Raw genomic sequence first — 19,391 nt, 5'->3', positions numbered from 1 at the left:
TTACAGGGCAGAGTAAGGAGGCCTGAGATTATGTGAGAAGATCTCTCTGCACACCTGACAGGAGGTCCTAGCCCAGTGGGTCGTCCTTCTGCAGGTGCCTACCCAGGAAGCAGAGAACCTTGAGGATGTGAATTTTTGCCCTCTGACTTGGCAAAGGACTGGAAGGACCAGCAGACCACAGGTTCAGGGAAAATGCATCTGCCAAAAAGTTGAGCTTGATAGGCCAGAGTACAGTTCCAGGGTCGCACAGGAAGAGATCTGGGTGCAGGCAAAGACCCTAAAAAGTGTCCTGGATCCTGGGAGGAGCTTCCAGCTCTGGCCTCACCACTCAGCATAACTGTCCATCTGAGAAAGTCAAATGTGGTGGGTGCAGGTTGGGAAAACTCAGGAACAACACTAAACCATGTGGTTTACGTTAATGTCTGTTCACCAAGTCCCTGCTACACACCAGGAGTTGACTACCTACTGTGTGCTGTGGGAATGGCCATCCCCAGAGGCACCCAAGTAGCTTAGTGAAGTTGGGACAACATACCTGCCTTGAGGTCAGACTCCAGCATGAAGTCATAGAAATCACCACACCTCTGGCCCTCCAACACCTCATCTGTAAAATTGGGATGTTGGCAGCAGCAGTTACCTCTCAGCATCTCTGCAAGGATCAGGATCTTATGTACATATAACTTTGTGCAGACTCTGCCAGGCTATCTTCACCACACAGGCTCATAGTGATGGGCTATGGGGTTCAGGCTCTTCCCCCTCAGTAGCCACTCCTGCCCACCTGCCACAATCCAGTCACCTTCAGTTCCACTCTGCCTCAGGGACACACATACCTGGAGAGAATCCCTCATGAATTATCAACAGCTCCTGATCTGTGTCTCTCCATACAGAGGGCCCTTGAGAACAGTGCCACCTGCCCACACCCAGTGACTCAGCACCAGGGCTTCCCGGGGTGGGGGGCACCCTGTGCATTTCATGAAGCTCAGGCTGGGCTGGCTTTACTCCAGCTTCTGTGATTGACATGTGTGGCCAAGGCACAGCATCTTCATGGAGAGAGACTTGTCTAAGAAGAAACTATGCAATCACCCAAGCCAATCAGATTCTTCATTTCTTGGCCACAGTTGATTGGCCAACAAAGAGACAGGTGACCAGAACTTGTCAGGAAATTTTGAGCCCAGTTGTCCTTCTGCAAAGCACTGAGGGCTCCAAGTGTCCAGCACCTGCCTGAGACTAAAGCCAACAGAAGAACACAGAGGCAACAGATAGACAGAAATCACTTTCTGGCCATATCTCTGAGCACCTGGATCTAGCCAGACCTGAGGCTATCCTTGAGCTTTTCAGTTATATGTGCCAGGAAATTCCCTTAAGCCATATTGGATTTTACTTATTCTATTTGTAATTGAAAGTTCACTGGCAAAATCAGTTAGGCACTGACATTTTTACCACTCAGAAGACCAGACAAAAATCTTCTGAGGTCCACAGTAGACACACACACACAAAAGTATCTTTTGAAATTCAAGGTAAAATTAAAAAAAAAAACATGATGAGAGGGTACTTATTTTTCCAATCATTTCTGTGAATACAGAGAGAAAATATTAAGTAAAGGAGATCCATGGAAACAGCCAGAGAGTCTCTCCTGTCAATATTTATCACACTAAGAATAAATATTAACAAACAAAGCTAAGATGAAAAAATTCGATTTATAGCTGCAAAGCAATCTTACCTTTTATACAATTAAACTCATTTTCTGTCCAACCTGCTATTTGTAGAATGCTTGCTGACATAAACTTTCAAATTCTCAAGAAAAAACCACTTTCACTTTATTGTTATGTGATTCAAAGTAGTTCATGAGCCAGGGAGAAATGTCGTCACCTCTACTTCTCTTACTCAGACTCACTTGGGCTTTTTCCTGGTGCTATGGGCACTCCTGTCCTTGAAGAGCTGTCAGACACCTGGGTACTCAAGTCTATCATGACACCTTCACAATTCACTTGCAATCTGTATTAAGATGGTCATCAGAACTGCACATAACTTTTTTCCAAATATCAAATTTATAGACAAAGGAACACCAACATTGCCTCTTAGATTTCCCAAGAAAAATAAAACAGCCCAAGCCAAACTCAAGATCAACCCACCCAAATATAAAAACAAAACTTCCCCTCTTGTGTCCTTTTAAAAATGACCAGCAACCACCATGTGAACCACACCAGACACTGGAGTCTCAATGTGCTGCTCACATCAAGTGAGATGTGTATGTCCCCATGCTCCCTGCCACTGTCCTTCCATGCATGACTTTAGAAGCACCCAGGTTCCTAGCCACACACCATGCCGCCTCAGGGTGGTCTGCTGGAGCTCAAGCCATCCTACCACACTCAAAATCACACTGGAGCCTTCTGCTGTGGGGCCTGTGCTGTACCACTGCTGGCAGAACCAGGTGGAAGCCAGTGTGAAGGGAGGCTGGATATAGAGGTAGGCTGGTTACACACCTACTAGGGCTCATCCCCCAGGATCTCAGCTTTTCTAGAACCTCTCATTTGACATCTCTATCCCTGTAAATAACCCTGCTGCCTGCTCATGAGTGCCTCTGGCACTCTTTAAGCTAAAGCCCCCCACTGTGCTCTGTTCAGGGTGCACCAGCACCTGCCTGGTTTTGCAATGCCACTCTCAGCCCTCTGAACAATTCCCCTCACACGTAGGAGCCCTTAGTTGTCTGGACCTTTCCTGTCTATCCTTCAAGTTTCAAGGTGATGGTCCCTCCTCCAGAATGCACTCTCAGGGCAGAAGTTCAGGCTGTCCACTGATTCCATGAACTGCTTTCCTTTAGAGCACCTACCATGCTACATCCACCATGCATGCTTTATCAGTGTTGTCCCTACAGGACCACGAGGCCTCATCTTGCAAATTGTTGTACACCCTACACTTGGTACCATGCCCTGCACTCACTTGGTGCACAGGATGCAATTTTCAAATTAAACAACAAATGCTGTGGACACCTGGGACTGACACATCTGGACTTCTTCCTGATCAGAAGAGGTCCAGCAAACTGCCATTGAAGGCAATCTGCTAAGGTCTCTCAGCTTGGGAATGATGGTTTCCTTCTGCCATCCATGACCTACAGCTGCTAATTAAAGGACTTCTTTGAAGTCCTATTAGAGCCAACGTTTCAAATCTGGGCACAAAGGCAGGCCAGGAAGCAGGGATGGAGGTCATCTTCCGGGATAGAGGTTGTCCTCAGGACACCAGGACTGCATTTACTTGCCCTTCCATCCACTCCCTGGTGCCATCACTGAGGGTGGCTCAAGAGAGCCACCATGAAGGCTTCCAAGTGTTCTCACTTTATCTTACTTTCTCCTCATAAAAACACATGACTGCCAAAGAGAAAAAATCCATATTCTCACAATCTCCCAAAGTCAATGCAGAACCTGGCTGCAATGGGACCCTGGCACGAGGATTAAAGAGGAGGAAACCAGCCAGGGCCACAAAGCTGTGCACTCTCTTGGAGGTGAGATTTAGGCTGTGGTTTCAACCCTCTCCCTGTGACAGTTCCTAAAAAGGAATCTTACAGAAAAGCCAAAAACAGTGTCCTCAGGACCTGACTGATATCCAGGTTCAAAGCCTAGCTTTGCTTCCATTGGACCTGTGAACCTGAGGCTATTTATTCAGTCTGTCTTGTTTCAGTGTTTCTGTCTACAAGGTGAGGACAAGCATGCTAATGTGGGTGGCATCTTCAGGGACTGAATGAACACATGCACACATACCTTAAGCACAGTGCCTGTCTTGACTGTGTCAAATGCCTACTTGTCCCTCCTTCTGCTGCATTGTGAAGACACTGGGAGCAGGGAACTACTGCGAGGCATTGGTTCCTTTAGGAAGGGAGGCCTGGTGGGAGGGAGCTCAGGAACAGGGGTGTCCTTGAGAGGTGAGAAAGGGTCCCAGCCCTTTCCTCTTTCTTCTTGGTTCTCACAGTCATAAGAGCAACAGCTTTGATCTCTCACCAATCAGCACCACAGGTTCAAAGCAACAAGTGCCCAATTCTTAGGATTGAAACTTGCAATGCTGTGGGCTGAAATAAACCTTCTTACTCTATCTGTTGAAATCATCTCAGGAATGTATCACAGTTACATAAAGCAGACGCCACACTTTCAGCCACAACCATCTTCCCTGTCCCCACTTCATGCTTCCAGACTTTCATAGAGGTGGAAATCTCATTCCACCCTGCCTCTAGCTCTGTCCCTGGGTGAAGAGGAAAGCCCAGAGCAGGCGTGTCTTCCAGACCATAAACTCAGAAAACATTTCTGTAACTTTCTAATATTCAAATCAGTTTCAATTCTCAGGCCCTTTGACCAGGCTAGGTTTTTAAATAAAGCTGGAAAAGATCTCTTCTTACATTTTCTGCACCCTCTTAGGAACCAAGGACAGTGGGTAGGCCTAGGGTTCTGACGCTGGACAAAGAAGAGAAAGAAAAGACAAATAGGACTTTTGTCATCCTCACACGCAGGCCTTGCAGCCTCAGCACTGTGCCTCCTTGTCCTTCAGGTCAGCTATGGGTGAGAAGGTGGCTCTGATACTCACCTGACAGGCCAGGTGTTTGTATAAGGTCACTATGTCCGATTCCCAAAACCCTGGGAAGATACAGAGCCTCCAGGGGCCAGGCAGGTGGTGTAGAGGTAGTTGGCAGGTAGAGACTGGGAACCTGGTGATTATATTCACAAGTCCAAATTTAGAGACTGCCCCTGTGAGTGGCCCAGGCCCCTTTCAACCTGGAGAGGAGGCAGCTCTCTGGCAACAGGACCTGTCAGTCTCATGTCGTGCACACCACTGGGCAACGGAGATGTAGCTTGGGCCCCTCTGCAGAGGCAGTCTCAGAGGAGCTCCTACCTCTTGTCTTACTGACTATTCTCCATGACAATTCTTCTCCATTTGTAAAGTCCAAAGCATACCTCCTGAGACCACACTTGACAGCAAACTTTAATGGTGGATGGATGGATGGTGGAGGATGGATGGATAGATATATGTGTAGATAGAGGGATGAAGCATGGAGGGGTGGTGGATGATGAATAGATAGATGGAAGGATGGAAGGATGGATAGATGGGTAATAGATGGAAGGAGGGATGAATGATAAATAGATGGTAATTGGATGGATGGATGAAGTCATTCAGAAAGACAGACAGATGGAGATAGGTATTTCTCCATCTCAAGGTTAATCCTCTTAGAAGACATTATCATTTTTTACTCCACACTTACAATGTCCTACCTGATTCAGTCAGATCTGCTTTATAAATAACTACCTACAACAATGTTGGTGATATTTACAAACTAAGATTACAAATAAGATTATAAAAAGTAAATCTGATACTGCAGCCAGAAAAGTTACCCACAGTAGCTTTCCAGCCTTTTGGAGGCAAAAAGACCACTGAGCATTGGCAAAGTGTGGGGGTTCTCATCTACATGGAGGCACACAAAGACCAAGGAAACTAAGCTCCGGCTGACATTGCCTTGAGTTGTCTTCCTGCAAGGCCAAAGTCCATCATCTGCACATAGACCAGAGAACACACTATTCTTAATTATTTAATAACACAGAGAAACAATTTTGGTGCTCGCATTTAAAACATCTCTCTAAATGTTCAAGCCAAAAAAGCTCAGGACCTCTTTTTTTGACAGTATCCACCCTATACTCCAGATTTTAAAATGTACACCACCCCTTCTGACAGTCTTTAGACATAGCCTGCAAATACTGTCCAGAGAAATAAAATTAAAAGAAGCCTAAGGTCTCAGAGAGCTCAAAATGTATTTCAAACCAGATCAGTTTTGACCAAATAAATCATCACTCTGCTTGGTGCAAAGGCAAGTAAAATCTATTCATTTTCTCAAATGTTCCAAGCATTTTTTTCATTAGTTATTATTGCTACAACATTATTCTTTATACATAAAACACTTCAATCTTAGTATGCCACTATCCAGCATTCAAAAGTACCGATTACCCCAGTGCCTGTGCATGTCCAGACCACAGCTTGGTCTGGCCCTTTTTAAATTCATCAAACCTTGGCTTCTTCTACACTCTTGCTCCATTAAACATTAACAAGTACTTACACATATTTTGGGCTCAGAAAATATGGACACCAAAAATACAAAAACACCAGAGATTTCTCCATGTCTTTCCTACAAGAATATAAGTTTTCTGAAAATCAGAGAACCACATCCTTCCACTCCACAGTCAGTGGAAAAGCAATGCCTTGTAAATAGGAGACACTCAAATATTTGTTAAATTAAGAAATTAATGGGTCTCCCACAGATGCATTAGTACAGATCACTCAGTGTTAAGACCCTGGCATTAATGTGATCCTGACTTAAATCAGTTCATCTTCTTTCTTTCAGTTTCCAATCCTATTAGAAAATACAAGAAAGTAACAATAATAGAGCCTTGGAAACCTCAGCCTGGCAGTCACAACATGTCCAACACAGATGTCATTAGCACCTGTTCTTACATGGCTTTTCAATGGTAAGAAAGTAACCTCAAGCAGTAGGTCCCTGAGGTGTTCCAGTTCCACCTTTGGTGTGATTCAAAAGTAATGGCCAGGCTCAGGGTGTACCCTCCACCTGGGCTTCAACTCTTGAGAGGCCATGACATTTTTTACCCTATGAGTTGTTGCTGGGAATGAGACGAGGATTTCAAAAAGTCAAGAGAAAAATGTTAAGCTTTCATCTTAAGTCTAAAATTCTTGCAACTTATTCAATTTTTAAAATATGGATATTATTTAGTTTTAGTGAAATAAGCAGGAACAAAAGACAAAGCCAGTATGAGCTCACTTACATGGGGAATCTAAAACAGCTGAATGCATAGGAGCAGAGATTAGAATGAGGGTTTTCAGGGGCAGGGTGAAGGGTACTGGGCAAGAGCAGCAAGGTCCAGCTAGATGGCAGGTGAGCTTTAGTGACCATGACACAGGAAGGCAATTCTAATGAATGATAATGCATCATAGATTTACATATATAGAACTATGGATTTACATATTTTCACCATGCAAAAATAAACAATATAAAGTATTTGAAAAAGTGAGGTGATATATTTTTTTAATTTTCCTGATTTGATAATTTGACACCTTGCAAACATACATCCAAATATCATATTGAAGCCCCCAATTATATTCAAACATTAACTGTCCCTTAAAATAAAAATTTAAAAGAAAATAATTTAAAATGAAAAAATTAAAATATCTTTTAACTGGGAGACAGCAGTGTTTTCAGGTTTTGTGAAAGACACCCTAAGGGTCCATGAGAAAATTTCATATGGTAACATGATTTTATAATGCTAAATATGAGGCAAAAGAGGCAGAGAAGGAAGGCCACTCATCTTTTTTAATCTTCTGACTAAACAAAATGCAGATGTGCCAGTGGGTGTTAATGGCTTTAAACTTTACTGATATTTGCAAATCCTGCCTTTTGATAGAGAGAACTAATGAGCCTCACAATCAAGAAACTGTGGGGTCAATGACAGATGAAATGTGCTCAGCCCAGTGGAAAAAGAATAAATCCAGGGCTGCAGATGTGGCTCAAGCAGTAATATGCTCACCTGGCCTGCACAGAGTGCTGAATTTGATCCTAAGCACAACATAAAAATAAAAGATGTTGTGTCCATTGAAAACTGAAAATAAATACTAAAGAACTCTCTATCTCTCTCCTTTTTCTCTCTCTCTTAAGGAAAATAAAGAATAAAGCCAGAAGATCAGAAGATTGGTTTTTCTCAGGGAGTAATATAAAATTCAAAGATAAAACAATTCATTAAAATATATGTCTGTTAAAATGAACATTGTAATGGAGAGTAGCTTGGGTGGATACAGAGAGGACCAGGTGGCTCAGAGTTACTGAAGTCTACAAAATGCCTGTCACTAGCTTCTCAACTGGACTCACACACTACTACATCCCTGCAGCTGCACAAAAAGTGGCTCTGAGCTACAAGTTGGGGTGATTCTCTCAGCACCTTTTCAGTTCAGCTAATACGAGAGTGGCTGGAACCACAGAGAAGTCCAATAGTTTGTTCAGCAGCTCAGATGATAAAACAGGAAAACACATCTGGAAAAAAACATGCTGCTGAAAAAACTTCAGTTGATTCTCAGTCATCAAAAATGAAGCCACAGTCCCTGCCTTCACCTTCATGTCTCCACAACTAGCCATTCACAGAATGGCTGGGAAAGGAAAGCCTTGAAAAAAGAGTGAAGTAGAGAGAAGGCAGAGAGCAAATGTTATAAAAGCACAGTTGCCATAATACTCACAGAGTTAGACTGGGCTGCTATGCTTCTGTGAATGGTCGAACCCCAGAACATATTTTTAAAACATTGCTGAGCTGAGTTTAATAAAATTCCTGGGATCAGTGAAGAGGCTGATCCATCTGTCCTCCACAGATGTTTAAACATTGTGAGGACTCCTGCTTACATCTGGTTGCATCTCAATTTATTTAATGGTTCTGTCACCAGGAAATGTAGACTCAGAGTTAAAGTTACCTGTCCTAGGTCCTCAAGAGACAGAGAAAGATGGAAACTTGAACCCAGAAATGAGCCAAGTTCTAGGCAGATAGTGTGCAGGATTCCCGCAGGAACCACCAGATCAGAATCAGCAGACCTCTCTCCCAAGCATCTACCTAGGCTTATGACAAATACCCCATATGCCTGGGGGATAGATAGCACTCAGGGTGCACTTGCCTCAGCAGATAGAAATCACCTGCTGACTCACAGGAGGAGGTCAGCCTCCTCCAGGTTTTTTTGAGCCCATCTGAATTGCTCATGTGGATGCACATACACATGTATATTCACATGTACATGTTCACAGATGATGTATTTGCACACACAGTGGCAGACATCCAGGAAACAAATCTCCACCAAGATCACTCTAGTTTTAGCACTGCTGCAGTGGCTAGTTCAACATGCCATCTTCAGTGGCTGTCACCAAAGCATGCTAGCCTTCTCTACTTTCTCCAATTCCCTCCCCCAGCGCAGCCTTGAACAAGCTGCAATACCACCCTCAGCATGTAGATGTCCATCCTTCGCTCCATATATATTCTCTAACACAGTTATTCCTTTCCAAGTTGAAGATTAATCTTAATGGAAAAACAGCAAGACAAGAGTTCAAATGTCTGCCTTTAACATAAGGATAGAATCAGAAAAGCTTCCAGTCCCACCCCCTCTCCTTGTCCTGGCAGCACCTGAAAATATCCTTGCTTCACCCAAGATGCAAAGTCATCCCTGGAGTCAGGAACATTTGCCTTACGTGGTGGACACCAGCCTGGCATTCAAATGTACCTTCAGCCTCACTTAATAAAGGACTCTGATCCCTGAAAAAGCCACTACTCTAAATTAAAGGGGTAAGGTGCTGTGAAGTAACAAAGGGCCACAAACTTAGGGATTTAGAACCCTGGACTTGTGGCCCCTTTTTTCCACACTTAGAGCCAGTGTACCATCTGATACTATACTTGACTTTGAACCTGCACATACTTCTGGTTATGGACCCTTTTGGTTCCACTGGGCCAACTTGGTGTCCCAGCAAGGATTTCCCCATGCTATTCCAACCTGAGGACACACTCTGAGACAGCAGTCTTGAAAGTCCTTCATTGCCCCCATATTATATAAGGGCACAGAACACAGAAGGGTCTGGTACTCAGGAATTCTGAACCTGGACCCTCTGCACTTGCTCTTTGTTTTCAAGGCCACCAGATTGACCCCCACGTCACCAACACCAAAATCCAAACCTCTGGATGGCTTCCTCCCTCATCTCCTTGCTCCTTGACCTTCAGGATAAACCTCCTCTTGCCTCAGCCACCTCTGGAACTCAATCCATTGGCACTAATCCAGGGGCAGCTCCCCACTGGTCTGCAGTAGAGGAGCCTTTAGGACAATGACTCACACATTCCTCAAACACACCTGAATGCTCCTTCGGTCTCAAAGAAACACAGGGGTAGGTCCCAGCATGACTATGCCACAGCACTAGGAAAAATCAGATTGCACTCAGTGAGTCTCACTCCATGGCCTGGAAAAGCCTAGATATCTGCATGTTACCAGCTTACCCACCGCAAAATATTCTACCACCACTATCCATAGAGCATCTGAAGGTAACAGCAGGAGGCTGAGGACTCAGAAAACCCATCACCCATGTCACGTCCCCTGCACATGCCAGAGCAGGCATTTTTTTCACCTAGCATTTGCCTTTCACTCATTTTGACACCTGCAGTGCACACACAAGTGCCCAAACAGGTGTGTGCCAAAGAGGCTTGTGACAGTGGAGAGGCCCTAATGGGTCAATGACAGCCCCATCTAATGATGGACTCCCCTCAACCAGCAGATCAGGAAGAGGGTCTGGGAATTAACTCATTGCCTTTGAACCCCTCCCTCAACCTGATCTCCCCCCATAGGTAAATCCCTCTACACTAAACATGAATGCCCTGGGAAGTGAAAGAGACCTGAGAGGACTGGGATGAGAAGAGTGTAAACATCTCAAAACCAGATGGCTAGCCACTTGCATGAATGCTTCTCAGTGGCAACCAAGCCACTCCAAGGACACAGGGCAGAAAGGGGGGGCATAACTCATTGTAGAGGGCTTGCCCAGCATGTGTGAGGCCTTGGTTCCATTCAGAACTGAGAGGATTGAGAAAGGGAGAGAGTGTGTCAGTGCACCCTCCACTGGGTCTGGACTCTTTTCTCATCTAAATGGATATGTGCTGCCACCAGCGTTTCCAGATTTCAGAATCCCTGTCCCATTCCACTCCATTTTGCTTTGTTCTGGAAACTATCTGTATTGTGGCTTATTGGATGTTTTCTTCTAAATCTGCTCTCTGGTTTACATTTCTCCAAGTATAAGAAAGAACTTCTGCCCACAGAGTGCCCTGAAGGAAGTCCACCCCATGCCCAGTACAGCCTGACTTATGTGAAAACTGAAAATGAGGGTAAGAGCACCCCAACAGTGAGAGAGAAACAGAGTGAAGTGATTTAATTCAGTCATATGCTGCCATTTGCCAAAGGCTCCCAGCCTGGACCATGAACTCAAAGCCACAGATAGGGAGACCAGTGAGTGGCTGTGGGATGTCAGAACTGGGGCATAAGGGAGTGCCTCCCTGGCTTATCAGGGTAGAAGGAGGTGGCTCAGGGAAGCAGCTCTGGCTAGGGGAGCCCCATGGCCTGTGGGGCTTCAGGAATCCACTGAGTTCTTCACTCTCCCTGTTCTTCCCAGAGAGCAAGTGCAGGATGCCTACATGACCTGTGTGAGGATCCAAGGCAAAGGTCTTCTAGACCTTCCAAGTTCTGGACAGAAGCTAAAAGGACAAAACTGAAAACTCATAGGAATGTAGAGTGTGATTGCATCTGTGTGCAGGCCTCACCAGAACCAGTCTTCCACTTGCTCTGGATATCAATCATGCTGTCATGAAAACACACAACTGTGGCATGTCAAAGTTTCTATCTGTTTACATAAAGGCAGCTGGCAGTCCCTAGCTGCAGAGCCAGCTGCTTCCACCCAAGGCTAACTATGTAACATAGATTGCATTACACATACCTGAGACCTGATTTAATTTCTCCAAGTGGGTTCAGTTTCTTTCAGAATATAAAACAAAGAAGGGTGTTTCTCTATTCCAAGACCGAGTATAAGTAACTCCAAAAATATGTGTCTTTTAGCAAAAAAACAGACCTCTTTATAGTAACTGATATTCCAGGTATTTTCCACGGCCCGTTTATATTTTATTTTATTTTGTGGTGAATTTCATTAAGTGCCTAAAGACAGAATTATTTCATGGCAGAGTTTCCTTCAAATACATGTATCCAGCAAAGACAGAAGTTCATTAGTCATGTATATAAGGTTAAATCAATTCATGAATATATATGTGTATATTTTGATAAAAAAGAAATATTACAATTACTTTAAATTTTCTTTAATATTCATGTTCTCTTGTCTTATGAGAAAAAAGCTTGAGATTTTAATTACTAAGTAATACCCTGGGGCACTAATATCCCCATTCCCCAATAAATAAGAAGACACAAATAAAATGTTAAAGTTTCTAGTATTAACATTAATAATAAAAAAGAGGTAGAGGGTGTCAGATCTCCAGATCTGTAAGTATCCCAGACACTAGAGTATAAGTAACTAAATAAAAATTATGCCTTGAGAATAATCATAGGTTTATTTTTTTTTTTTTTTTGGTATGGGGTAGTATGAGAATATTAGCACAAATCACAGACATTTGTGTCTATAATATATATAATATATAATATAATATATATTATATTATATATATTATAAATATATATAATATATATTATATATCATAACTTAATACAGCCCATCAAAAGAGTCAACTTTAGATTTAAGTGAAGAAAAAGTAAATCACTATTGCCAAGGCCAAGACCCAGTAAAAATCATGGGGTCCTGAAGTAAGAGTGGTGTAAGATGCTGAAGGATAAGTGGCATCAATGAAAGAAAAGGAGACAGGATGATGGTTGCAAGTTATAAGCAGCCTTCACAAGGATTTCCTGCCCCCAGAGGGATATCCTTTTTTGTTTGTTTTTTTTTTTACCTTTGTTTTTTAGGTAGTTTATGGATAGCATTAAAACTTCTTTGGTTTACATAATTTTCAAAAGTTACAATCTTTTCAAACATATATTAATTATCTAAGATATTAAGCACATTGTGTAAAATATTTTCCTGTAACATTGCCAATCATTATTAAGCTTTTACATTTTCATCTTAATCCCTAAGGGCTCAAATACACAACTTAACTACACATCTCTTGACCTATTATTAACTTTTAACTTTAAATCACACCTTTAATTATTCCATTGTCCTTTAAAATTAAAATATACTTATAATTATTGGTAATATTTCTTACTTCTAAACTAAAGTCACAATAAATAACACTTAAAACAGTGAAAGCCTATTTCTTAAAAGCCTACTACTCTGAACTGTCTCAAAAATATATCTATATTAATTTTACATTATTATTTTTTTTAAATTTCCAAGGTAATTTCCTTTTTTCATAAGACTTATTTAACTGCTTTCTTAAAGAGTTTCTTTGATTATTGGTCAAAGTACACCAATTCTCATGTCTTTGTGATCTTTAATTAAAGAGCAGGCTCTGCACCTCAAACCATTTTTTATTTATATTAACTATTTGTTTTCTATTTTTATAATGGATTCCTGTGTAAAGAAAAGAAGAGCCTGTTAGTTGGAAAAATGTATTTCACACAGGTTGAGGCTTTAGGATGAGGGGCTTAGAGTAAATTGTTAAGCTTTTCTCAGAAACTTTGATTTGCAATCTTTTCCCCATAAACTTTCTTGAGACATAAAACTATTGTTGTGTCCTCAGAGATATTGAAACACATCTCAGGGCATGTCTTAATTGTACTCTTAGTCTCATTCTGGGACTTTTTCTGCAATCTCAGGCAACACATACTTTTATTATTGATTGATATATGCCATTTTATTTATATCATGAGTATCATAAAGAAACCACTTATCATTCCTTATGGTTCCAAATTCCATGTGGTTCTTCTCTGACACAGCATCCCCCAGTGTGACCGTGTCAGTGGGTTCAGGAAAACCTTCACCACACCATCTATAAGACACCCTATGACTTCATATGACTTCTGTGGAACTTGTGATTGAATCTTGGCATGCAGCCTAGAGTATTGGAATAGTTATGTGTCACTGGAAAACATGTAATTCTATAACTTATCAGCCCCCTCAAACCCTGAGCCAAATTCCCATTTCTATTTTATATTTTATTTAAAGAAAGAGTCTCACTGAGTTTTTTAGCATCTGATGTTTGCTGAAGCTGGAATTAAACTCATGATTCGCCTGCTTCAGACTCACAAAATACTGGGATTGATTTCTACAGTGCACCACTGCACTCAGTTTTTTTCACATATTTAATGCCATCATTCCTTCTCTGCATTGTCAACTATTTTTTTTTCTATTCTATATTCCAAATGAATGCAGTATTTCTAATTTTTTGAGAAGAACTGCATTGCCATTTAAAGATTTTGCTTTCTCTTTGTGAGCATTTTACATGAGAGAAAAAAAAGACAAGTAACTTGAAAGTTTGAAAAATAAAAACACTCTGTGTCTCTTCCCTCTGTCTTCCCAGGCACAGATACCTTATCAAAATGTTTTATTTAAAATTTTTCTTTTAAGACGTTCTTTTGTGATAAATCCTCATTTTGACCTCCCATATTGCCCTACTTGAAGGTTTTATAACTGCCTGATAAAATGTGTGAAGAGACACCATATCTAAAGTTTGTTGAAGTGTCTACTCATTATTATTCTTTTTTTTTTCCTTCTAGAGAGCAGTATAAAGTTTGAAGTAAAGGCACTAAAGGATTATCTGAGAGCCCTTCAGATGTCAAGGATCTTTTAATGATACAGGGCTGGGACTTTCTGGGAAACTGAGGTACTATGAAGATCAAGCCCCTAAAAATGCATTTTTTTTGTCAAGACATAAAGTTTCCAAACTTATTGATCAGAGTAGCTGGCAATGAGTTTATTAGAAGTGATGTGAAAGAGGAAAAAGATGACACTCTAAAGAGAGAGAGAGTTTTCTCTCTGAAAAGAGAACATATCTTTCTTGCATGGCTCTCTTGCATTCCAGTTTTTTTGGAGATTTAAATAGAGATTCCAAAGGGTCCTGTCCAGATACAGTTCTTGACTTTGTACTGACAGCTGGGATAACATCAAACTCAAGTATTTACTACCATGACAACTTTAGGTTAATTATATTACTGCTCACCATTCCTAAATGAACCCATAAGCATACATTCTTCTAGATATTGTGGTTAGTAAGAATTACCCTTGTTTCTCTGATTTTCAGAATCTGGTCTTTAACACGGTCACAAAATTTTCCTGTTTATGGTAACATTGGTTGCTCTTATGAACGTTATTTTGAAAATGCATTTCTCATGCAGATAACAGTTTGTTAAGGAATGTGAGATACCCTGTTCAGCTAAGCCAGAAAGGATTCAAATAAATTGATTCTTAGAAAATAAATCATGGGGTCAATATGTTGCTCCTATTCATTTCTTTCTTTATTTGTTTATTTTATTTTTTTTGTTTATTGTACAGTGTATTGAAACCAGAGCTAGTTTGTTTATGGTATAGTTTATGGAAACCAGAGCTAGTCTACCACTAAGCTAGATCGCCAGCCCTATTTTTATATTTTATTTAGAGACAAGGTCTCACTGATTTTGTTAGTGTCCTTTGGATAAGTTGCTAAGACTGGCTCTAATTTTATAATTCTCCTGCCTCACCCTCCCAAGCTACTAAAAATATAGGGATGTGGCACCATTACCAACCTACCATTTATCTAAAAAGTACTTCAGTTTTTTTTAACCAGGTTCTGTAAATAATACTATAATGAAAATAGACATGCAGTGTTTTCTATGATGTAATGACTCCGGTATTTTTTTAGATACATACCAAAATTACTACTAGTGGAACATAAGACTTTTTAATTTTAACTTTTATAAGGTGTGTTGTAGCTGAAATCACAAAATTAAGATATTTACAATTGCCTATAGTTATGTCTCAATTATCGTAAAACCTGCATTAAAATAATTGAATACTTGGTATGTCACAGAAACTCATGTGGTGGGAATAGCAGCAGTGGCCAGGCAGCACAGTTTCAGAAGATTCCTGAGAGCCACTTCCTGCAGCACCTGCATGAGCTTTGTGCTCTCAGCCAGCAAGCTCCAGAGGAAGGTCAGCTCTGAAGAATGTGAGGCTAAGAAGAAGTCAAAGAGGAGGTGTCCCAGGCTGTCTGCTTGGACTGCTGCTACCAAAGCAGATTCCAAAACCAGAAAGGTTGTCTTTCATAGTCAGCATATGGAAATAGTGATGTGAATGAATAACTGTGATATGAGGTAATAAATGCAGTTTTGCAAATATTTCCAAAATAGAACTAATGGGAAGCAGCAAGTCATCAAGTTGACCATATAAAGGTTATGTTCACAAAAGAGAGATTTTATAAGGATCACAAAAGAGGAGTTTGATATTTCCAGATGGAGCACAGTGAGACTGAGAAGTCTGTGAAAAGAAAATAGGATTTAAGGTGGTGCATCATCATCTGCTTAACTAGAAATATATTAGACAGTTAGGGAAACTGAAAGACTTAAATTTGATTGAAATGCACAGTATATTTCTATAACAAAGGGAAAATTGCAAAAAGAGAAATTAGAGAGTACATTGCTTAGTCCTTTAATAAACTCTGATTTTATTCTTAAGCAAAGACAGGAATAACATGGGGACATTTACATTTTAGAATAATGTCACTGGCTTTATTGATAACGATGGAATAACAGGATGTAAGACCTATGAATGAGGGGCTCAGAGTAGAGCTTACTATATTTTACTATATTTTAGCAGAAAGAAGATACAAATTTTAATGTCATTATCAGTTACTAGACAATGTTATTTAGAGTCAACAAAATATGATTACATTGAGAAGTAAATTGAGAATTAAAGTTGATATATGTTTGATTTGATATATTTTGACCTGGAATTTATATATTTTAAAAAAAACCTTTATAATGAACACTAAGTGTTTGCTCTGCCTCTATAGGTAAAATATTTGAAGGATTCTCTGAGCCTGACAATTTTAGTGTTTTAGCCTCCTGATGCATTAATATGAAATGTTATATTTTAAGTAATGAAAGTATTTTTTGTTTGAATTAATGCTGTCTAAAAAAGGTATTTAAATAGGATTATATCAAACAATAATTTATTATGTCTGTTTTTATTATTTAATTTTTCTTTCAATGTGTAATGGAAAACAGACATTTAATAATGAAAAATTAGATTTATATTCCATAATTTTGAAAAAAAAATTTAGCTAAGTTATCTAAGGCAAGAAATAAAAAGTAAAGTTTTAGAAAGCCTGATATGTAGTAGGAGGTGGGAGAACTAGAAGTGTGCAAAATTTGTGGTTATAGACTGATCCTTTCCATCTCTTTCAGATCCTTCCCTTACTCTTACCATTTCTCCAAATTTGATATTGATACTCTCTTCTCACCTTTTTCCAAAGAGGCAATTACATTACTTTCTGTGATTGCAGAAATTGATTATTACATTATATTAGATTTTGACACTAAATTACACACTGGTGAGAAAGCCATGCTCTTCATTTGGTTTTTATTTTCATCACTAAGACAATACAAAGGTAACTTGCATTCTGTAGTCACAAGTTACTTGAATATTCCTAATAAAACATAACACAAACATTATGTTTTATCTCATTAGGATTTCCCGAAGGGAAAAAATTCTTTGTTGTATACTAGAGTGTTTTATCCAAAGTTTTGAAAAGGAAAATGTCTCCAGGTATTGTCAATTAACTCCTAGACTATGAATATGGGAAAAAGAAAAAAAATTTCTATGATCTAGATGCAAAAAAACCATTAAATGTTTAAAGATATATTATCTTTTATATTCTTATGAAATGCTGAAACACAATTCTTTTTTAATTTAATTATTAGTTGTATTTGGACACATAAATAAATTTTATTTATTTATTTAAATTTATGTGGTGCTTAGGATTGAATGCAAAACATCACACATGCTAGGCAAACACTGTATCACTGAGCCACAAGTCCAGCCCCCCTAAATACAATCATTGTCTAAAGAAATATGAAAAGAAAAAATCATCACTTTATATGCCTGTAGATCTAATAAATCTACAAGTGGTTTTGTTATATCATACTTGTAGAAAAGATGAGAATGGAAGAAAAAGTTTTACCATTCAGTTTTCTCAATCTGAGTGCTCTTGTTCTCTAAGCAAGACTTGTTGATTTTCCTCATAATTAAACATAATCTACATTCAAAAAGAGAATAAGGTACCAATCATTTACTTGCAGAAAGAAAGTTAAAAATTTGCTGCATGTTGCTTTGAAATAACCATTTAAGTTTTTAAAAAGTATACAAGGTTTTCACCCACTTTCTCCTTCATTGAACATAATAGACAGCTAATAAAAATGTGACCTTATGTGGGAGAAATATTATTTTCAATCAATCACTCCATATGATAAATGTTTTGAGTCATTCAATGGTAACTGAGTCCTTCTGCTCCACTGGCACATATGGGAGACACAATTAGGATTACTGTAATTATCAACTACTTCCTACAAGCAAATAGAAATGATAGCTAAATAATCTTTAAGCTAATAATATTAACTATTTCAATTATGAAAAAAGGTAAAGAATATGAGTTATTTAATATTTTTTTCGAATTCCAACCCACTGTTTTGCCTGGAATTACACTAAATTATGTTGAAGTAATTGGCAAACTATACTATTTTGAGTGTAAATTTTACAAATATTGAATTTACTGCCTTGTGAATAAAATCACAAACGTTTAAAATGGGATATTTAAAGAAGGGATAACATTAACTAATATAACGATCTAAAAAATTTTATTATACTTTACTGGTCAGTCATCGTCATAGTATTCTTATAAATACATTTTAAAACATTTTTGTAGTTGTGGATAAACAGAATGTGTATATTTTATGTTTTTTACTTGGTGCTCAGGATCAAACCCAGTTCCTCACACATGCTAGGCAAGCATTGTGCCACTAAGCTACAGCCCTAGTAACAAGACATTCTTTTTAAGAATCATTAAGTTTACATATATTTTTTTTGGAAGGGAATGAGTATTTGTTCATCTATGATCAACACTTTTAGGGCAATTTTCCGTTTTAATTCAAGTTTTTTAAAAACCTGCTTTTATTCACATTAAAAACAAACTGCTTGATATGTACTCAATAATTAGATGATAAATTAAGATGTAATCATTTCTATAAGTAGGATGTGGATGCACTGAAGCAAACACCAGCAAGAGTGAGGGCATGCTGCTAAATTGTCTCACCTACATTTATCATGCTGTTTTCACTTTAGAGATTCAATTTATGTGGTTAACAAAACTTTTAACAAATTCATTTCATCCTCACAACAGTTCTACAATAGGGAGATCAACTTAATCTTTATTTTACAACTTGGGAAACTGAAGAACAAAAATATCCCATAACTTGTATAAAGTGGCATGCCAATAGTGGCACAGCATGGATCTGAGCAGTCTTGCTTTAGTAGCAGAATTTTTCCAACCTCAGTCACGCAATTCAGTTAGCAATCATACTAAATTCACATTCAGACTCAGTACTTCTGGTTATGGGAAAACAAAATTTTGAGTTTTAACAATCACACGTGTGATACATATGTTGCTGTTCTGAAGATCATTGTTTAATTAGCAAATTTCTAATCTACACTGGACAATAATGAGAGACATGGCAACCAACAGAAACACAGTTCATCCTCAAAAAATTACTTTTATGTGCAAATAGCCAACTTTTGATTTAGAACTTATACTACTTCTTTTTCTTTC

General features: G+C 39.3%; 1 pseudogene; it reads left to right on the top strand.

Annotated features, from left to right (window-relative positions):
• The first annotated feature begins 2,319 nt into the window (after nucleotides 1-2,319).
• Nucleotides 2,320-19,391, top strand: part of LOC144372171 (dolichyl pyrophosphate Glc1Man9GlcNAc2 alpha-1,3-glucosyltransferase-like) — a 112,384-nt pseudogene continuing 95,312 nt past the window's right edge.

Source organism: Ictidomys tridecemlineatus, chromosome Y (genome assembly GCF_052094955.1).
Source record: "Ictidomys tridecemlineatus isolate mIctTri1 chromosome Y, mIctTri1.hap1, whole genome shotgun sequence".
Lineage (NCBI taxonomy): Eukaryota > Metazoa > Chordata > Mammalia > Rodentia > Sciuridae > Ictidomys > Ictidomys tridecemlineatus.
Note: the sequence above shows the minus strand (reverse complement) of the source record. Positions and strands in the feature narration are given on the sequence as shown.